Below are 22,216 nucleotides of genomic sequence, written 5' to 3' on the forward strand. Positions count from 1 at the left end.
GGCTGCCAAATTTGCTTGCTTACTCTTAAAAGCATCTACCCTAGTCTGTTGTTTCTGCCCGAATGTTTCAAAGGCTGCACTCTGCTGAGGAATGGCACTAAAACGGATTCTCCCCCAACCCCAAGGACTATTCCCCACCCCCTAAGGCTTCTGCACTGTGCTGTAAGAATTCCCTGGCACAGCAGGGTGTGAGTGTAATGCATATTGCATTGTGGTTGGAATGCATGCAGTTATGGAAGTATTTTGTGAACAAGATGTTTTCCTTTGCAGACAAAAGAGAGGTTTTGAAGAGACTACCGTAAATAAAACCAAAATGGCGAGACCGTCAGTAATACCACAAAAATTATTGGTTTCGAAATTGTTACTGCTTATTCTTAATCACTTTTATTCTTTTGTATTTATTTGTAGATGTATTTGTCCTATCAAAATAAGATAAGGCAAGTCATCAAGTTTTAACTTTTAACACAGTTCTAATGTACAGAAGGAGCCCGAATACCATCATTAAGGGCAGCAATTCAAAAACTTTAGCATGCAGAGCAGGGACCTTTCTGCACATAAAATATAGCTTGCTTTGCAAGAAGGGCTTACTGTGCAATGCTAAAATGGTCCCCAGCACATTAGCAAATGCTAAAATTAGCGCTTACCTGCATGTGAATGAGTATATCATATGGAAATGAGGCTTTATCAATCTTATGGTATGCTTTCCATACCCGCTATTTAGTGTGGGTCGAGTAAACGGTGTTCAATTTTTACTGTGTATACTAAGGCCCCAAATCGTTCATACTAACCAGCTCTTTCGCTTATGGTCAATTAGCAAGTGAGATTTCTTCTCAGTACCACCCCTCACACTCCAAGCAATATTACCCCTTCCTTTCTCCCGATGTATCAAGAACACCCAATAGACAACACCCCCTCCCCTTGGTGCATAAGGAACAGCTTCCCTTCCCAAGGCATCCATCCCTTCCCAGATGCCTCCTCCCCCAGTAACAGGCCTCCATCCACCCACCCTTCAAACTGAGGTCTTACCAATCCAGAGGAGCAGGATCTTCATGGGAAGGAAGGATGTCATATCCCACTTACCCACACCTACAACCACCACCAAATATTACCAATGAGAGGTGCTTTACCATAAATGATGACGTGCCTCCTAGTGGTGTCATTCCATTCTCTTGTACAAATCGAAATAAACAAACAAGTTGTAGACAATACCTTTTTACTGGATCAGCTTAATACATTTATGACTAGATTTTCAGAGCTATGCTCCATTTATCAAGCCAGTGAGCAGTTCCTACATCTCCTACTGGCAGGAAAAACTAAGTCTCCTGATCCTTCACAACAAGACTTTCTGCCCTTAGCTGCCCAAGGATTCAAACTTCAAAATGCACTTCTTTTCTTGTACTTTCACATTGGTGCTGAAAATCTGCAGCTCCCATGTATTCCTGGGAGGTCAGCTGACTCTTTCTTTCTCCACCCAGCTCTCCCTTCTCTTTCAGCTAGTTTCTTTTGCTTGTTAACCCTTTAGGGGTGGGTTTGATAGACACAGCTGAAAGATATAAAAGCAACATTTAGCTCCATTTTTTCCTCTATCATTCAGGACAAGTTTCAGGCTAAATGATGATAACCTTCATTTTTTGCCACAACTGCTTTCTTGTCATGGTGTTAGTGCAATTAGGGACCCCAGGCTAAGTAAAACAAGTCTGAAACACTACTGTAAGAGGGAAAAATCCAGTTTGGCTTTCTGTCCTAGTTCCTTGTCCTAGTATAGTATAAGTTCAGGGGGTAAGAGGCACCTTTTGGGGAACCAGATCCTATCTCTCCCCCCCATGAACTTTGCCTCATAGAGATAGTCATAGAACATATCTACTTCAGCCTACTGTAGTGCAAGAAACTCCAGCTGATGACCTGAATACTTTCTTTCAGCCTCATACAGCTTCTGGGTGCTCTTTATACAAGATGGGACTCTGGACATCTAGGCTAGCATCAGTGTAGAGTGTATAGGTAACCTGCTGTCAACAAAAACTAACACCAGAGCATGAGCTAAGCAGTAGATGATCTTCTTAAATGCTTCCACACACTCCTTCGCCCATTTTGTCTCAAAAGTTTCAGAGGGCTTGAAATAAGGAACAGTGACTTTTGGCAGCTGGACTTCCTTTTTCTTTCCAGGAGGATAATCTTTGTGAAGTCTTGATAATAGCAGCGTAGTTTTGGATAAACCACTGGTAGTACCCTCAAAAACCCATAAAGGATCTTAGAGAGTCTTCAGGTTGTGGATCTGTCCCATGTAGCAACTACTGCAATCTTGTCTGGATCTGTAGCAATATCTTTCTCTGAGATATGCCCCACAAACTTGACCTGAGGTAAACAAAACTGACCTTTATTCAGGGAGAACTTTACCTTTGAGCTTCAAGACAATCTAAAGTATTCATAAGCTGCATCTCATGCTCCTCTAAGGTTCTTCCAAGCACAATGAGGTAATCCATGAGGTTCATATTACCCACAGTCTTTTCCATGAGCTGATGGAAGTTTTCTAGGAGCTCCTGTGTTGCCTTGGGACATCCACACAAACTGGTAGAATCCAGTGGGCAAATGAAGGCAGTTTTCTCTTTATTACTCTCTTTCATGGGATCTGGTAGCACTCACTTCTTAGGTCCAATACTAAAGACCACTTACTCCCAGTGAAGTACACCATCTATCCGTGGTTACGAATAGTACTTTTGTTCAATGTCCAGTAGTCAGTACACATCCTGATGGCCCCATTCTTCTTCCTTGCCACTAATATTGGACATACATAGGGGCTTCTGGATTCTTTGATGATGCCTGCCTCTAATAATTACTACAGATGTTTTTTGGCATCTTCAATGCCCCCAAGTGTTAGGTATCATGATCTTTCATGGATCAGATGTAACCACCTGTCTCAAGTTGAATTAGTTGCCTCAATGTTTCTTCCTACTCTAAATTATTGTAAAGCCTGTTGCTATGTTATGTTACATTGTGAACCGGGGTGATGTTTTTAACGTGCCCCGGTATATAAAAAACCCTTAAATAAATAAATAAATAAATAAATGTGAGTCATGGAGAGGAATAAGGTGCTCCACTCCTTTTGTCAACCCTACATTCCACTCTTGGGTTGAACATACTTTGACTCATTGGACAGCTGGTAAATTAATTTCCCTGGGAAATAGGCAAATCTCCAAAATTTACCAAAGCAGGATCAATCTTGGAATTATTGGACCTGGGCAGGGGTGGTTCTATGACCATAGAGTCCACACTGTACACTCAAGCTATCTCAGAACTGGCTGGTAAGGTGATTTCCTTCTTGGACTCATTCAAGATCCAGATGTTCAACTGCTGTTTTTTTTACTGCAGAGGCTGGTAATACCAATAGTTTGCCTGGAAAACTGGAACTTGATTTGGAATCAATTAGCAGGGGCTATCTTCCCATCCTGGAGGTAAACTCTACATGGCTAGTAATGGTGATTACTGTCTTTAGAGGCAATTTTAAGGACTTTGAAGAGGCATATCTCACTGGTCCTAGGGCTTCATCAAACATCTAAGTTTGCTCTGCGCAGCCTTCTGGTAGGCCTCCCAGCAGAGAATATGAATGCATAGAACTGTGGCATAGTTGGGCCCCACCAGTTCTTGATATTGCTGAAGTAGTTTCCTGAATAGACTGGCATTGGTTCCATTGATGAAGGAAGTGTTATTCAGCTCTCTGGATTCAGGCCACACCAGAGCATTCACAGGAACGGTCTCATTAATTCCAGTTACATTCTCTGGGAAATCCATATGCACAATAACGTAGCCTTGATAAGGATAGCATGTATACTCTGATCCCAAATGGCCAACCACTTCACAGGGTGTATAGGCAGATGCCATAGATTAGCTTCATACCAGTGGTTGAAAATGATGGTGATCTGGGACCAATAAGGCTTTTACAGGACAGTCATCCATCTTCACAGTCACTGTGGGTATGGGCCCATTAAGTTCTTGGGAATTGTAGGGGTGGCTGTTACTGAAATGTTAGGGTGTATGTTGTATTATGGGGCCCCAGTTGCCCCTCTGAAGACTTCAGGAGGCTGCAAGGAGCAGGTTAACTTTTGCACTACTAACCACAAATCTTGATTCTTATAGGATCTAGCCATGTGACCATTCTTGCCACATTTGTAACAGAAATTTGCCCCAGGGGGGGACGGCAAACTCCATGATTCACTTGAGTTCTTTCAGGTCCCCTCGAGTTCCCGGGTGGCTGATCAGAAAGTTTAGGCCCTGGGGCAGGCCTCAGTGCCATCTTCAATGCAATGAACTTCTGGCACAATATAGTAAGTAGGTGGGGACAATTCCCGACCCGGTGAAGTAGCTGTCTTAGGGGCAGCCCTCAGCATAGGCCCTAGAGACAGGGGAGGGGCAGAAGTGTTCTGTGCTCTCAATGAAAGTACCTTGATTTGCAGCTTGTTAACTGATTTGGCCAGGCAAGACACCTCAGCAATCTTTACAGAGGTTCTAGCAGGAGATTCCTGAGATTGCTGGTTTCCCACCAGTGCTTGGCTTGCTGCCTCTTGCTCCTCTTCATTATGAATCTTCCTTAACAGCTGAAGAAAGCCAGGGGGCTTTTCTTTCCTTTCTTGGCAGAGCCAGTGGAAGGGTATTAGGTTCCCTAGGCAAACCTTTTGCCTTGCGCCTGCCTCCCCCCTCCACTCCCCGCACACTTAGGTTCCTTGTCTCATTCACACACGCACCCTTACACAGGCTCCCTCCATCTCTCTCACTAACACCATTGTTCTCTCATTTACACACACAATCCCTCTCACTCAAAAACACACACACAGGGGTGACACTCGTGGCCCGCTGAGACTCTGCTTCTCTCGGCTGTGAGCAGGATGGGATGCAAGAGGCCATGAGTAGGATGGGCTTCGCTAGTGGCTCCATATGGCTGTTCTTTGCTGCTCCTTAATGGCTCAAAATACTTGAAGAGCCATACATATAGGAAACTTGAATATTTAATTACTAATGAGACCTCATAAATAAGATGGGTGGATAATTTTAGATTCACTTATTTGTGGTTTGTCATAAACAGACAACCGCCAAGAGAGATCACTCATTTAAATATTATAATCATAGGTCTCATATAATTTTTGAACAATGGTGAAAAATGTATTTATATAACTGTAGAATAACTTAGTAAACCAAAAACACTTATCTAATTGGTAATATAATATTTGCCTGCCCAACATGGCTCATGTTTCGGAAGAATTCCTTCCTCAGGGGCCAAAATCTGAAATTAAAAGATAAGGTCTCAAAAATGTATTTACATATCTCAAATAAACCCACAAAATTCTAAATGTAGTTAAATACATATGTGTCATGGTTATAATAAACCTGAGATGGTCATCACGCCATGTTAGAATTTTAGCATTTCCAGCTAGGATCCACCATTTTGTTAACCAGTATTTATATAAACTAATTGGACCAAAAATTAACCAATAAAAAATGAGGAAACATTTCACTGTAGACACTGTAGGACACTGTAGTAGTACAAACTAGTGACATTTACTTGATGTTGTCATTCATACCTGATGGAGAACTTGATGTTAATTTGTAAATCCATTGTTGTTCCTTATAATTCAAAAGGGCTTTGATATCTCCACCTCTATCTGAAACAACTGCTACATCTAGAATGGTCCAGCAGAGATGATCAAAACTATGATTATTTTGCATACAGTGTTTAACTATAGGTGCATCTAACTTTTTGGGGTGTAATTGGCTACGATGTTCCCTTAACTGAACTCTTACTGGTCTTGAAGTGCATCCCACATATAATTGGGGACACATGCATTGTAGTAAATGATCTACATTGTGAGACTTTGTCAGTGGTAAAATATTTTTTATAAATCTTAGTAGTTGCCAAATGTCCCCTTCTATTGTGTTAACGCACATCTCACATGTACCACAAGGTCAATGTCCCTGATAATGCGACTTTATCAACTGTGCTTGTAATTGATGGCAAGACGCTCGAATAATGTAATTTCCTATACTCTGGCCCTTTTTAAAAGACACTAAAGGTTCTTCTGCAAAAATAATGTGAAACTGTAGGACATGCCAATGTCTGTGGATTCTTTGGGCTATTAAAGGAGTTTTGTTAGAATGCTGCAAGACACAAACATTTTGGGTTAGAGGATTCTTGTCATGATATTCTAACAACGATGAACAAGGAGAGTATAATGCTCTCTTATAAGCAGCACGTACTACAGGTAACAGATAACCACGTTCAAAAGATTGTGTAGCCAAGATGCGTGTCTGCACCTTAAATTCTATGAGAGAAGAACACAATCTTTGCATCCTAACAAATTGGCTTACCGGAAGCCCATTTTTAAAAGCTCGTGGATGGAAACTGTGATATTTTAACAAATTATTTCTATCTGTCGATTTGTGATATATAGTGGTTTCAGATTTTGATAACATGCCTTTTTGGCCCCTGAGGAAGGAATTCTTCCGAAACACAAGCTGTGTATGGCAGGCAAATATTATAATACAAATGAGATAAGTAGGTTTACTAAGTTATTCTACAGTTATATAAATACATTTTTCACCATTGCTCAAAAATTATATGAGGCCTAAGATTATTATATTTAAATGAGTTTGATCACTCTTGGCGGTTGTCTAAGTTTATGACAAACCACAAATAAGTGAATCTAAAATTATCCACCCATCTTATTTATGAGGTCTCATTAGTAATTAAATGATCACGTTTCCTATATGTATGGCTCTTGACATATTTTGAAGCTTAGTATGCCATACAGTATTCAGCTCCTTAAGGCTGGCACCCTAGCCGACCACCTAGTTCGCCTATTGGGAGGTGCTGGTCCTGTTTCTTGGAGTTGCAAGTGTTCCATTAACTGGTCAGACTGTGTTGCACCTCTCACCAATTACTCCAAAAGAGCCAAATCTTCCTCTGAGGGTGCCTGTCCCTCTTTTTAGATCACTCTCCACAATAAGAGCGTCAACTGTCTCAAATAAACAGTTTCTCCTTTTCTGTATGGCTGGTCTGCCTGAAGGAGAAGTTCAGATCTAGCCCACTTTCAGTAGTGCCAAAAGTGCTCTCTAATGCTTCAAGGCACATTTCAATTATGGCCTATCATTCTTGGCTTTCAGTGCCAAGAATGTAACCAAAATGTTGGCCTATCATTCTTGGCTTTCAGTACCAAGTTGTAACCAAAATGTGAAAGAATCAAGAAAGTGACAAGTACAAAAATATGACATAATACACATTGGGATAATTAATAAACTCAAGTGTATAAAATTTAAATGAACTTCATAGTGCATTGGATCAGACAAGAAATAATTTCAAGTTTCTGAAAACCCATAATGTGCATTAGTATAATCATTGGTCATAGTGAGTTTTTCAATGCCCATGTTATAATTTTTAAAATATTTTTCTTTGCATATAAAATATAAGATGAAACATAGAGCTAAACTTATCTTTAGCTCATTCATCAATCCGAGGACCTTTTGAAAGCATCGGTGTAACAAATGAACTTGAGACGTTGTTGTGGATACCTCGACATTGCAATGTTTCGGAACCTATGTCCTTCCTCAGGAGTATATATTATTATATGTCTCCATACTAAATGCACATCATTCTGAAAGGTCAAACAATGTAAAAATAAATAAATACATCAAATGACTCATTCTGAAGTATCCGAAAAGATCTATAAACTACTGAATAAATAAACTTGTAAAATTTCTCCTTTTCATGTTCACTATTCGATCTGCTGGTGACTGAGATCTGGTCGGCGCTGCAGAATGCCATTTTTAAATGTAAAAAAGGCATGAAAACACTGAGCTGTCAATCACACTAAACAGATACAGAGAAAATAATATAGATAAAGAAAAATTATATTATAAGGAATACCATGATATCTTCTTATTGAGTCCAAAAGGTTGTACAGAGTTCAATTTGAAAATCCAAAAACTTTCCCAGCGATTTAAAAATGTTTGTAGATCATCCCTGTGGTGAATCAAAAACTTGTTCCACAATAGTCCACCAAAGATCTTGAAAAATATGTGCAGCCTGGCTATGATGTTCAATGAGACACTTCTTGATCTGGCGTTTTATGTGTCCTATGTATGTATAGCTTATCGCATGTGTTATTCAGTAGTTTATAGATCTTTTGGGATACTTTAGAATGCCATTTGATTTATTTATCTTTACATTGTTTGATCTTTCAGAATGATGTGCATTTAGTAAGGAGACATATATTAATATACAATGGTCCACCCATTGGTTGTATGCAGGAAATACAACAGGTCTAGCACTTATCAGAAAGTGTAAAAAAGTTATCACAACTTGTGTTATGTTACCTCTTCACATAGGTATCACCAAAAAACACACCCCTTTTTCTATCGCATGTGGTATTTCGTGCATTTTGATAAATCCAGGCCCTGGCTGGCATCCGATAGAGCCAAAGAGCTATCCTAAACTTAGCTAGATAATGTTAGCTTTAACATTAAGATAACCGGCTATATTCACCCTGCCTTAGCAATGCAGTAGATTCATTATGTCTATGAGCCCAGGCAGAGCTAGTTGGATTATCTTCCTCTCTCCCAGAGCTCTCTCTTTATTCAAGCAGGCAGAGAAAGTCACAAATCTACATTGTAGTATGTGAAATTCTGATCATTTAGCTGCCATTTTCCCACTTGGCAGGGTGCAGCATTTAGTCCGAATGTGTGGATAGATGCAGAAACTCCCCACCGCTCTCTGGATTCATTTGGAACAGCTGGTGAGCAGGTCCTGCAGCTCCTACCGGCAGGAAAAATTGCCCCTCCAGCAGAGCTCATCCTCTCTATCTCTCCTTAACTACCCCGGGGGATTCAAACTTCAAAACCCACTTTCCTTGTCATTTTTCATTGGTGCTGAAAGTCTGCAGCTCCCATAGGTTTCTGGGAGGTCAGCTGACTCCGTGTTTCTCTCCCTTTCAGCTAGTTTCTTTTGCCTGCTAACCCTTTAGGGGTGGGTTTGGTGCACAGTAGCTCAAAGATATAAAAGCAACTGTTTTAGCTCTAGTTTTTTTCCTCTCAGCCAGGATAACCTGTGTTTTTTTCCCACAACTCCTTAATTCTTTCTTGTCATGGTGCTAGGGCAATTAGGTACTCCAGGCTAAGTAAAACAAGTCTGAAACACCAATCTAAAAGTTCCTTTTCTTGGTATAGTACAAGTTTAGGTGGGGCATGGGGGTATCTTTTGGGGAACTGGGTCACAATTCTAACACAGAGAGAAATAATCGAAAGTTTGTACAGAGGTAAACTTACCCCGCCCCATGAAAGCAGTCACTGGAACTGAGGAAGGACAAAGATTGTCTTTGTGCTAGGTAAAAGTTAAAGGCTTACTTTTTTTTTTGCAGGCATTTGGATAGCTTATGTTGTGCAGGGTCAGCAATGTTTTTAGTGTCTGCTTATATTTTGTGGGGCAATTTTTCCCAACCCTCTCCTAGTGGCATACCTAACCAGTCAGGTTTTCAGAATATCCATTAATGAATATGCATGAGATAGATTTTCATTCATTGGAGATCCAGTGTATGCAAATCTATCTCATGCATATTCATTGTGGCAATTCTGAAAATCTGACTGGCTAGGTGTGTCTCTGGGAGAGGGTTGGAAACACTGGTGTGAGGTATTTAGAATACCTTATTTGTTGTAATGCATGCTTTATATTATTTCCTTTATGTTTTTTATGTAAAATATTTCTTGATTGTTTTTATTGTACACTCCAGGAGCAAGACATTAGGCCTGGTGGGATATAAATAGTTGTCAAAGTAATTAATTCATTAAATATTCATGCTGGATAGGGGTGTGCATTCGTTTTGAACGCATATGTAAAACGCAACTTATATTTTTAAAAGAGAAAAAAAAGGTTTGATGCACAACGCATCGCGACTTCCAACTGGTGGTCCAGCGGGGAGTCAGGAAGCCATCCCTGCATTCCTTTGCGATTTCCTCATGGCGCCGATAGCCTGTGTCACAGGGGCTGCCGGTGTCATTGGTCAGCCCCGGTCACATGGTCACCGGCGCCATCTTGTGCTCCTACCACGTGACAGGTAGGTCATGTGGCAGGAGGTCGCTTCGGGACCCCTGTTGGACCGAACAGGAACTTTTGGCCAGCTTGGGGGGGCCTCCTGACCCCCCCAAGCTGGCCAAAAGTTCCGGTTCGGTCCAGCGGGGGTCCGGGAGTGGAGGAGCATGTGACGCCGGAGCGGAGTAGCACGTGACGCCGGAGCGGAGTGACGCCGGCGTCACGTGCTCCTCCGCGCCTCCGCTCCGGGACCCCCGTTGGACCCAACCGGAACTTTTGGCCAGCTTGGGAGGGTCAGGAGGCCCCCCCAAGCTGGCCAAAAGTTCCGGTTGGGTCCAGCGGGGGTCCCGGAGCGACCTCCTGCCACATGACCTACCTGTAATGTGGTAGGAGCACAAGATGGCGCCGGTGACCATGTGACAGGGGCTGACCAATAGCACGGGCAGCCCCTGTGACACAAGCTATCGGCGCCATGAGGAAATTGCAAAGGAGTGCAGGGATGGCTTCCTGACTCCCCGCTGGACCACCAGGGAGTTTTGGTAAGTCTTGGGGGGGATTAAGGAGGGTGGGGGATTTAAATTTTTATTTAGGGAACCGGGAAAAGTATGGACAGATCCTCAACTTATGGAATTCTCCATAAGTCCATATTGAACGAAATCGACACCCCACGAAAACTTATCAACGATTCAACGAACACTTTTTGTCTGCACATCCCTAATGCCAGATGATAGCTCATGTACTTTTAATTGTGCCAAAACTGGCTGGTCCTATTTATTTATTTATTTATTTATTTATTTAAAACATTTCTATACTGTCAGTTTACCTATGAAAATAGTCCATACATCAATAATAAATAAGTACAAAAATCCTTCTTACTACCAGTCCCATTCATCACTTTCACTAGGGATGTAAAAAGCAATATTTACCTATCTAAAAATTAATGCTTCCTCAACAAGAACATCATAATAAACGATGGCAGATTTAAATCAAATCTTCTGCTCAGTGAGCAGCAGCAACCAAGAAAACAAATAGAATGCTAGGGATTATTAGGAAAGGAATGGAGAATAAAACAGAATATCCTAATGCCTCTGTATTGCTCCATGGTGCAACCTCAACTGGAGTATTGTGTGCAGTTCTGGTCACCACATCTCAAGAAATAGCAGAATTAGAAACAGTACAGAGAAGGGCAACCAAGATGATAAAGGGAATGGAACAATCCCCTATGAAGAAAGACTGAAGAGATTAGTAGGGGTGTGCATTCGTTTGCAACATATTGGCAATCCGCAGCATATATGCCATATTCGTTGTATTCGTGGGGGTCATGAAACATATGATGAACCCCCATGAATACAACGTATCACTAACGAATAAACCCCCACACTCTTGCCCCCCCCCAAAGACTTGCCAAATGTCCCTGGTGGTCCAGGGGGTGTCCTGGAGCGATCTCCTGCACTCAGGATGTCAGTTGCCGGTATTCAAAATGGCGCAGATAGCCTTTGCCCTTACTATGTCACAGGGGCTACCGGTGCCATTGGTCAGCTCCTGTCACATGGTAGGGCAATGGACAGCCGGCGCCATCTTGTGCTCCTACCATGTGACAGGAGCCCACCAATGGCACCGGTAGCCCCTGTGACATAGTAATGGCAAAGGCTATCGGCACCATTTTGAATACCAGCAGCCGACGGCCCAAGTGCAGGAGATAGCTCCAAGACCCCCGCTGGACCACCAGAGACTTTTGGCAAGTCTTGGGGGGGGTTGACATAGTAAGGGCAAAGGCTATTAGTGCCATTTTGAATACTGGCAGCCGACGACCCGAGGGCAGGAGATCGCTCCAGGACCCCTGCTGGACTTGCCAAAAGTCCCTGGTGGTCCAGCAGGGGTCCTGGAGTGATCTCCTGCACTCGGGCCGTCAGCTGCCGGTATTCAAATTGGCGCCAATAGCCTTTGCCCTTACTATGTCACAGGGGCTACCGGTGCCATTGGTCGGCCCCTGTCACACGGTAGGATCAATGGACGGCCGGAGCCATCTTATGCTCCTACCATGTGACAGGGGCCGACCAATGACACCGGTAGCCCCTGTGACATAGTAAGGGGCTACCGGTGCCATTGGTCGGCCCCTGTCACATGGTAGGAGCATAAGATGGCTCCGGCCGTCCATTGATCCTACCGTGTGACAGGGGCCAACCAATGGCACCGGTAGCCCCTGTGACATAGTAAGGGCAAAGGCTATTGGCGCCAATTTGAAAACCGGCAGCCAACGGCCCGAGTGCAGGAAATCACTCCAGGACCTCCACTGCACCACCAGGGACTTTTAGCAAGTCTTAGGGCGGTCAGGAGGGTGGGGGGTTGTAGTTAATTAAATTTAAAGGGTTGGGATGAGGTTTTTTGGGGGAAACGAATACATATGTAACTAATGAATGGATCGGGGTCCCTCGAGAATGGATGCAACGGATTTGGGTCCCAACGAATACGTATACCGAATGGGACAAATTCGTCCCTGCTGCACATCCCTAGAGATTAGGTCTCTTCAACTGAGGGGAGTTATGATAGAAGTTTATAAAATAACGAGTAGAATGGAACGAGTAAACATTAATCAGTTGTTTACACTTTCAAAACGTACAAAGACTAGGGGACACACAATGAGGTCACTAGGTGATACATTTAAAACTAATGAGAGAATATTTTTTTACTCAATGCATAATTAAGCTTTGGAATTCATTTCTAACTGTTAGTGTAGCTGTTAGTGTAACTGCATTAAAAAAGGTTTGGACATGTCCCTGTAGAAAACATCCAAAAATCATTATTAAGGTGGAGTTGCAGAAATCCATTTCTTATCCCTGGGATAAGCAGCAAGAAATCTATCTACCCCTTGGGATCCTACCACATACTTGTGACCTAGATTGGCCGCTGTTGGAAACAGGATACCTGGCTTCATGGGCCTTTGGTCTGACCCAGTATGGCAATCTCATATACAGTAATTATGTAGTTATGGCCCATTCAGTCTATCCAATTGTGTTCCTTTCTGATTTCCTACCACTTTTGTGTTGATTAGTATATTAATCCCCATACTCAAATCAACACCAACTCTCTCCCCTAAACCTTTACTCAGACCCTCAATCATGTTCCTACCACTGCCCTTTAAATCTGGCCCTATCTTGTATGCTTCTGGAGTAGTAATGGCATACACATACTATACTGGTATATTATTCTAGGGCATGCCATCTTGTTCTTTGGTTCTATAAGTCCCATAGTTAAATTAATACCCAGGCCCCTTCAAATGTTTTACCATATAGTTTTGTAAAAATTCACATGGCCACCAAAACTAGTCTGGCCACCCCATGCTCACTGATGTTAGTGTTATAACCATGGCCACTTGAAGCCCTGTTTAGGTATATTTCTGCTTTTAGGATTATTACCATAGCTGCTAGGAATGTGTAGGAGGAACATTTTTCTTAGGTTTTGTTTATTTGTTTTGAGGAATTTCTTTTCGGGATTTGTTTCATTTAATATTTATTTCAGTTAAGTTTACATAGAAACATAGAAATGATGGCAGAAAAGGACCAAATGATCCACCCAGTTTGCCCCGCAAGCTTATGCTTATGCCAGTATCTGCTGCATTGTGCAGGTTACCCCCATACTTATCAGTTTCCCAGACTGTAAAAGTCAGGGCCCTCGGATGCTGCTTGAATCCAATTTCTCTTAACCCTTGCCGTGGAATCAAAGAGCAATGTTGGAGCTGCATCAAAAGTATCAGGCTTCATGATTAAGTGCAGTAAAAGCTGCATCATCATGTTACCCCCATGTTTATTTGTTCCCCAAACTGTAAAAGTTGGGGCCTTTGTTGGTTGCTGTCTGAATCCAATTCCCCTTTTCCCACTGCTGTTGAAGCAGAGAGCAATGATGGAGTTGCATTAATAGTATCAAGGCTTATTTGCCACACCAGCAACTTACCCCCAGTTACCCCCGTGTACTTTTTTCTTCATTTCCATCCTTTAGGGATCCACAGTGTGAATTGCTTCACTGTTTTTGTCTTCACCACCTCCTCCGGAAGGGCATTCCAGGCATTTACCACCCTCTCCGTGAAGAAATATCTCCTGACATTGGTTCTAAGTCATCCTCCCTGGAGTTTCATTTCACGACCCCTGGTTCTATTGATTCCTTTCCAGTTTGTTTGCCGAACCAAACTAACATTATATTAAAAAGAAACAAGAAATGGCTCTCTATGGCCCTGCTGTTACCAATTAAAAAACTGTGCTGCTCTCAGAACTGGCTGGCACCAAGTTGTTTTAGACCATAAACAATATAGCTGTGAAGCTAGTGCTAATGCCCACTATTTACTAAACCAAAAAAAAATCCTCATTTTTGGTTTAGAACAAACTGCAAATAGACTCATTTGTAGCATTTTACTGATTCAGGTAAAACAAATGCACATCTCTAATGGCTGCAGCTTGCAGCTTACCCACCCTTCTTGGACCACTGAAGCAGCAGTACTACTTCCCTAAAGTCCCACTCACTACCATATCTGTTTCCCCTTCCCTCACCCCAGCCTGCCCAATCAAAGGATAGAGGGGAGTGATATGTTTACAGGTAGGTGAGAAAACTGAGTGATACAAACAGCAGGTTTTACTGCTTTAGGACTATAGACCAGATTCATAAATGTATTTTCCTATAGACAGAGAATGGGAGAAGAGACATTCTGGGTAATTTTCAAAGGAAAATGTAAATGTAAAATACTATTGTAGCAATTTTCAAAAACCCATTTACCCATGTTAAATGCAGTTATGATGGGTAAAACCTATTGAAAATTGTTACAATATATGCTATTGCATTTTCAATAGCTTTTACGTTTGCTTCATGCACGTAACAATGGTAAATGAGCTTTTGAAAACTGCTACAACATGATGTTACAGTTACATTTTCCTTTAAAAATGACCCTGTATGTATATTGGTGGAGGAAACCAATATCCCTATTGAGTCATTCTGGGCCTTATTAACTATGCTTTTTCCCCATAGACACAGAATTGGGGGGAAGGGGGGGGGGACTTTTATGTATCAAACCCTGGTGTTTGTTCAAAATGTTTTATCATTTTAATTTATATGTTTTATGTTCTTGGGTAGTTTTGAAGTTCCTTTTTTTTTTTTTTAATTAAAATTTTATTCAAAGCAAAAAATTTTCCCATTGACAAAATGACAAACTTATTCAACAAACTTATTACACAAAGTAGCCTTCAGAGACCCTCACCACCACCCACCCTCCCAGTCCAAAAGAAATGTGGCACTCTTTTCTTCATTCCAAGTTTGAAATACAGACCAAGTTTCTTCAAATTTATCTATCCTGTTATGTTGTTGAACTGTACATTTTTCCATCAAGTAAATAAACAAAAGTCTCTTACAGAGAAGGGCTACCAAAATGATAAGGGGAATGGAACAACTCCCCTATGAGGAAAGACTAAAGAGGTTAGGACTTTTCAGCTTGGAGAAGAGACGACTGAGGGGGGATATGATAGAGGTGTTCAAAATTATGAGAGGTCTAGAACGGGTAGATGTGAATCGGTTATTTACTCTTTCGGATAGTAGAAAGACTAGGGGGCACTCCATGAAGTTAGCATGGGGCACATTTAAAACTAATCGGAGAAAGTTCTTTTTTACTCAATGCACAATTAAACTCTGGAATTTGTTGCCAGAGAATGTGGTTAGTGCAGTTAGTATAGCTGTGTTTAAAAAAGGATTGGATAAGTTCTTGGAGGAGAAGTCCATTACCTGCTATTAAGTTCACTGAGGGGCGGATTTTCAGAGCCCTGCTCGCGTAAATCCGCCCAAAACCGGGCGGATTTACGCGAGCAGGGCCCTGCGCGCCAGTAAGCCTATTTTACATAGGCCTACCGGTGCGCGCAGAGCCCCGGGACTCGCGTAAGTCCCGGGGTTTTCGGAGGGGGTGTGTCGGGGGGCGGGTCCGAATCGCGCGGCATTTTCGGGGCGTGTCGGGAGCGTTCCGGGGGCGGGCCCGGGGGCATGGCTACGGCCCGGGGCGGCCCGGGGGCATGGCCGCGCCCTCCGGACCCGCCCCCAGATCGCGTCCCGGCGCGCTAGCGGCCCGCTGGCGCGCGGGGATTTACGTCTCCCTCTGGGAGGCGTAAATCCCCCAACAAAGGTAAGGGGGGGGTTTAGACAGGGCCGTGCGGGTGGGTTAGGTAGGGGAAGGGAGGGGAAGGTGAGGGGAGGGCAAAAGAAAGTTCCCTCCGAGGCCGCTCCGATTTCGGAGCGGCCTTGGAGGGAACGGGGGTTGGCAGCGTGGCTCGGCGCGCGCCGGCTATACGAAATCGATAGCCTTGCGCGCGCCGATCCAGGATTTTAGCGGATACGCGCGGCTCCGCGCGTATCTACTAAAATCCAGCGTACTTTTGTTTGCGCCTGGAGCCAAGCCGCGCAGCCTACCCCCGTTCCCTCCAAGGCCGCTCCGAAATCGGAGCGGCCTCGGAGGGAACTTTCCTTTGCCCTCCCCTCACCTTCCCCTCCCTTCCCCTACCTAACCCACCCGCCCGGCCCTATCTAAACCCCCCCCTTACCTTTGTCGGGGGATTTACGCCTCCCGGAGGGAGGCGTAAATCCCTGCGCACCAGCGGGCCTTCCTTTTTAGGTTATTAATAGAATAGTCTGGCCTTGAAAAATGTGTCTCTACAGAAGTGTTACCTTGTTCATATTTATGATGTTATCATGCTTTGCAGAGCATGCTTTGCAGAAGCATGAAAAACAAAAAACAAGCATGCACTACATATTAATATCAATAATAACAACAAAACCTGAGTGAATAACTTACTACGCATTTAATCAAACAACACAAGTAGATAATTTTAGGAGGTATCAAACATGGATTTTCATCAGTATAACGTTTTCCCGATGAAGCACTCTATCCCTTGTCATCATATGCCAGTCTTTAATTATGTCATTAAAAATTTTTAATCGTGAATTTCATCAGGAGACTTGTACCAGGGACTGTTTGATGCCTCCTAAATTTACATACTTGTGCTGTTTGATTAACTGCGGAGTAAGTTAATCACTAACGTTTTGAAGAGTTTCCTACCATTTTTCTTGTTGAATTTGTTTGAAGATTGCCTCTCTTCAGTTTTTGTTTCAGATTAGGTAGCTGCAGGAAAACTAGAACTGGAAGTGCACAGAATATTTCTTTCAGTGATTCATCCTTCAATGGCTATATGATGATTTTTCTTATTTTTTTTTTTTTTAGTTCTGGGTATATATTACCCCAAGGTCTACCTGCTCTTTCATTTTCCCTATCTGTTTGTTTAGCAGTAAGTTTTCCGTAGGAGGTTACAGTGAACATGCAGTTTTCTTGGAAATGTTTTTAGGATATTTTAAAGATTCAGTTAGTACTGTGAAGTGTTTTAACCCTGTTTCTGGGTGAGAACATATATGGTGGTATAATATGGCAGAGGCAATTTAAGGGGGTCATTTTCAAAAGCGAATGCACGCGAAAAGTCCCTTTTCGCGTGTGATCACTAAATGGGGGCGGAGTCAGCCCCGGAAGAGGAGGAGTCGGGGTGGCACCGGGGCGGACACATCGCTGGCGGCGAAAGGTAAGGATCCTTATTGCCTCCAGTTTTGTGCTGAATAACTACACCTTTTATGGTGTAGTTATTTGGTGCGAAAGCTGGCAGCCAGCACACTACAGTGGTGCGATGGCTGCCGGCTTTAGCAGACCTGCTCCCTGCTTTGCCCCCCCCCCCCCCCCCCCCAGTTACCGCCAGATTTTCTAAGGTTACCTTAGAAAATCCAGGCCTAAGATAGCAAGTTGAGGCCAGCGGCAGTCTCCACCTTCCACTCCTGCTCCAGTGGGGAAGAGAAAGCATACTTCAAAGGTTCAAAGTCAGCAATAAAAGGTTCTGGGTCAAATCATCACTGCTGTATGGGTTGGCTGTATATAATGGGCTTTTCATATGAGAGGTAGAAACTGGAGCTATGAAGGCAGCTGCATTTATTGGCTAGGTTTCTGGCCATTGTCAACTAAGACTGTAGTATCCAAAAAGTTAAATCTTTCTGTAGTTTATTTTTAATCTGTCTAAAGGATGGAATGTATTTAAGTATTGTAAAACTATTTTTTCCCCTTCAGCCCAAGTCATATAAATGTCAATATTACCAGTAATATAAAACAGCTCTGGTCTGGAATCCTTTCCAGAATTTATTTTCCAATTCTTTCATAAAAAGATTATCATACCTTGTGCTATCCTGATGCCAGTAGCAGTTCCCATGATCTGCAGACAAATATCATTGAAGATGAAGTAGCAGTGGATTAGGATGATTTTAATTAATTCTTTAATACTTTCAGGTGTGTATTGATGGTCCAGGGTATGTATCTGAAACATGCAATATACCACTGTGCCACATGCATGGAGAATATTGCTGTATAGTTATTCAACCTCTACTGTTACAAGGATGGTGTCAGGTGGTAGGTTCATGAAGTTATTTAACCTGATTAAAAAATCTGTGGAGTCTTGGGTACAACTGCATTTGTGAGGTTTTCTTTTTGTTTCCTTTTGTTTTTTTATTATGTTTTTATGTTCTTATGAACTGAGAATCTCCACTATTAGTTCAAATATTTCCCCTCTTATGCGAATAATTAATATTTATTTAATAAATTCATAAAACAATTTTTAAAACTATAAAGCAGTATACAAAAGTAAAGTACCACTGTAAGAGATAATATGATTGGTATACCAGGATTTTGGGGTAAGGCTAGCATATAGAATAGGAGGAAGGCTTGGTAGCAGGTTTTCCAGTTAAGAATGTATCTGCTTTGTAAATGTGTTGATAAGTTTTTAAGTTGCTTTATGCATTCTTATGTTCTGTAGTATATGTATTGTTTGAAAGGTTATTTTTATTTTTTTTACATTTATCTATCTTTAACTCATGCCATTTCATTAGTAGCCCAAGGCAAGTAACATTCAGATATAATCATTTATGGACATTGAAGAACATAGAAATCACCATACAGGCTCTGTCTGCTAGCTTTGAGGGCTATGCACTGGTGCATGACTTTTCACATACTATCAGGAATTTAATTTACAATTTTTCTACACCTGCAAATGAGCCATGTAGAAAAAAAAGCACATTAAATTTTGCTACCAAAAATTTCACAAGAAAATATAACTACCCCTTATGAAGGTATAATTCTTGTTTTTAGCAAAATGTGGCCTCTATAGGGAATTTCATGTATAGTTTATCGATCTTGGAATAGTTAATAAGCCGCTGTGCATGATTCTGCATCACTGCAGATCATTAGCTATTGATTTATATAACATTTTGAGTATAGTACAGTATATGCAAAATTCTACTATTTGTGAAGGAGTAAAACTTTGCAGATGGCCTCACGTTCTGTTACTATAGCTCTACTTCACCAAATAGTGTGCACGATTGCAAATAATGCACATTCCTCACTATTTTAGCACAAAGTTTTACTCCCTTTAGTATATCAGCCTCTTTATGATAATAAGATGCTGATGATGGCAACAGAAATAAAGGCCAAAGAAGAATTGCAGGGGAACAACCAAACAATAAACCAGTAATTCTATACAATATTACATATAAAATGGTAAAGAAAAAGCAGAGGCAAATGTGTTGCAACACTGAAAGGCTTTAATATTAGACAAATAGAGACGTATAAAAAACACTAAATAACAGAAAGGTTGATCAGTGTCAATAAATAAAGATCTTAGAACAAAGTCCTTGAAAAATGAAAAGAAGAAAGTCCTTTACTTGCATGATACTGCTCACCAGATACAGGTAGGCTGAGTCGCGTGGACTTGTGCTAATGCAGTTAACTGAACGAATGAGGACAACTGCATCGGGTCTCGTAGCTTATCCAAAGCATAAATAACATTTGAGAGCTAGACAACTGCCAGGAGCATTTTAACCTTTTTAAGCCTGCAGGATTAAAATTTCTCCTTATTATGTAAATGTAAAATGTACCTTCTTTCAAACATGAAGGTGCACATCAGTTGAACTAATTAAAAGTGTCATCCGAAATATGTTTCATCTGTTTAGCATCTGTTAAATTTTAAAGAATTAACTGATCCCAGAATGAATGTAACGCTATCATTATATGTTACACTAGTCACTTTAGGTAACTAATAAGAAAATGAATAAATAAAAGGTGCATTTAAAATATAGAATATGTGCACTTTGAGGGCAATTTTTAAATAGCCCACGGTGTTGCAAGGTTATGGAGGCACTTTGTGCGCGTGTACATGATAGGCAATTTTTAATATTTCCAACAAAATACATGTTATTTCTGCATGCGATCAATTAGGGGCAAAACAGAATGTCTCTATTTGAAAATCCAAATGTTCATGCGCTCCTTACTCTTCCAGCCTCTTTTCACTGTGGCTAAATGTGCGCATGCTGTGAAAGCCCTCTCATAGTCACTCTGAGGGGGACAACTCTCCAACAGGGCTATCGAACCAGGTCAAAATTCATATATTAAAAAAACTCAAGCCGTTACTACTACCATACGACTTTCTATTAGTTACACAAGCTCTGATTCTCACAACCCTAGATTACTGCAATTCCCTATATCTTGAACTATCTACAGTACAACCATTACAACTCGTACAAAATGCCACAGCATGAATGTTATGTAATGCACCACGCACATTACACCTATATTACAGCATTTACATTGGCTTCCAATACCGTACCGCACAACATATAAAATTCTGTCTATTCACAATTTACTATATAACTCCAACTCAATTTGGTTGTGTTCCATTACTCAGAATATACAGAACCACCAGACAGCGCCGTTTCTTAGATAAATGCATACTGGAAATTCCCTCAGTAAGAACTGTTAGCTTAGCATTAACCGGAAAACGAGCTTTTTCAGTTGCTGGTCCAACTCTTTGGAACTCACTTCCAGAATATATCCGTTTAACAGCAAATCATACAGAATTTAAGAAAATACTAAAAAACCTACCTTTTTACACGTGTTTACAATAACAAACTCTCTATGCTGAACCTTATATTGCTTGCACAAATTAACAATTTTAATGTAAATGTGATGTATTTTAATGATGTATGTTACGATACTGTGTATGTTTTATCGTAAACTGCCTAGATGGATAGACTCCTACCCCAAGATGCGGTATAATAAAAACTTTTAAATAAATAAAAACACCTATTTACCCTGTTAACTGGCTCTGGAAATAATCCTCTGCATGCTTATCTCGACTTCCACTTCTCCCCAAACAATGCAAACCCAACGACATTGAGAGCATTGATGAAAATGTACAGACTGCAAGTGTATATTGACTAGAACGTTAGTATAAGTGTAACTTCTTCCTTGGGGCTTAAAAAATAAATTATTTAAAAAAAGAATTATCCATCCATAGATGAGCTTTTGATACCAAAAATTACTTTCCTCAGATGTACCAACAGGATGCAGAGAGAAATATGTAGCCCAAGGAAGTTTGGTAGAGAAGAAATAAACATTGCCAATGTCTTCAGAGCTCAACAATACATCTATCCACACAACCAAAACACTTCTAGGACAGCCCTTTACCCACTCACGACACTCAGTCTTACACTAATGTAGATTATTCTGTAGCGACTTCAAAACCACATAGCAAAAAGACCTCAAATATATTCATCTAGGACAGGGGTGCTCAACCCGGTCCTATAGGCCCCCTCAAAGACAGTTGTGTTTTCAGGATTTCCCTAATGAATATGTATGAGAAATATTTGGATACACATGCAAATAAATCTCATGCATATTTATTAGGGGATATCCTGAAAACCGAACTGGCTGGAGGAGCCCATAGGACCGAGTTGATCTATGAGATTCCAAAAGTAATAGACAGAACAGACAGACATTAGGGTAAATTTTTAATGGACACGCTGATTTTATAACATGGGCGCATCACCGTGTGCATGTTATAAAATTAGTTACCCTCGCACATATGCGTGCCCGATTTTATACTGGCATGTGCATGTGTGTGCAGGTGCCGACTTGCTCGTGCAAGGGGACCCCCTCCCCTTGCGTGTGCAAGGGGACCCCCCGTTTGTTAAAAAAAACACGGTGACGCGATTGGGCCTTTGCCCAGTTCACTATCCCTCTAACCTTCCTCCCTTTTCCCCTCTCCA

The 22,216-nt window shown here is 41.6% G+C and overlaps 1 protein-coding gene across 5 annotated transcripts in view; it reads left to right on the plus strand.

Moving 5' to 3' along the window:
- The window catches only part of FGF13 (fibroblast growth factor 13), a 1,035,235-nt gene that overhangs the window by 472,598 nt on the left and 540,421 nt on the right, over positions 1–22,216 (plus strand). The window lies entirely within an intron of this gene.

The sequence above is a fragment of the Rhinatrema bivittatum genome, chromosome 6 (genome assembly GCF_901001135.1).
Source record: "Rhinatrema bivittatum chromosome 6, aRhiBiv1.1, whole genome shotgun sequence".
Classification (NCBI taxonomy): Eukaryota; Metazoa; Chordata; class Amphibia; order Gymnophiona; family Rhinatrematidae; genus Rhinatrema; species Rhinatrema bivittatum.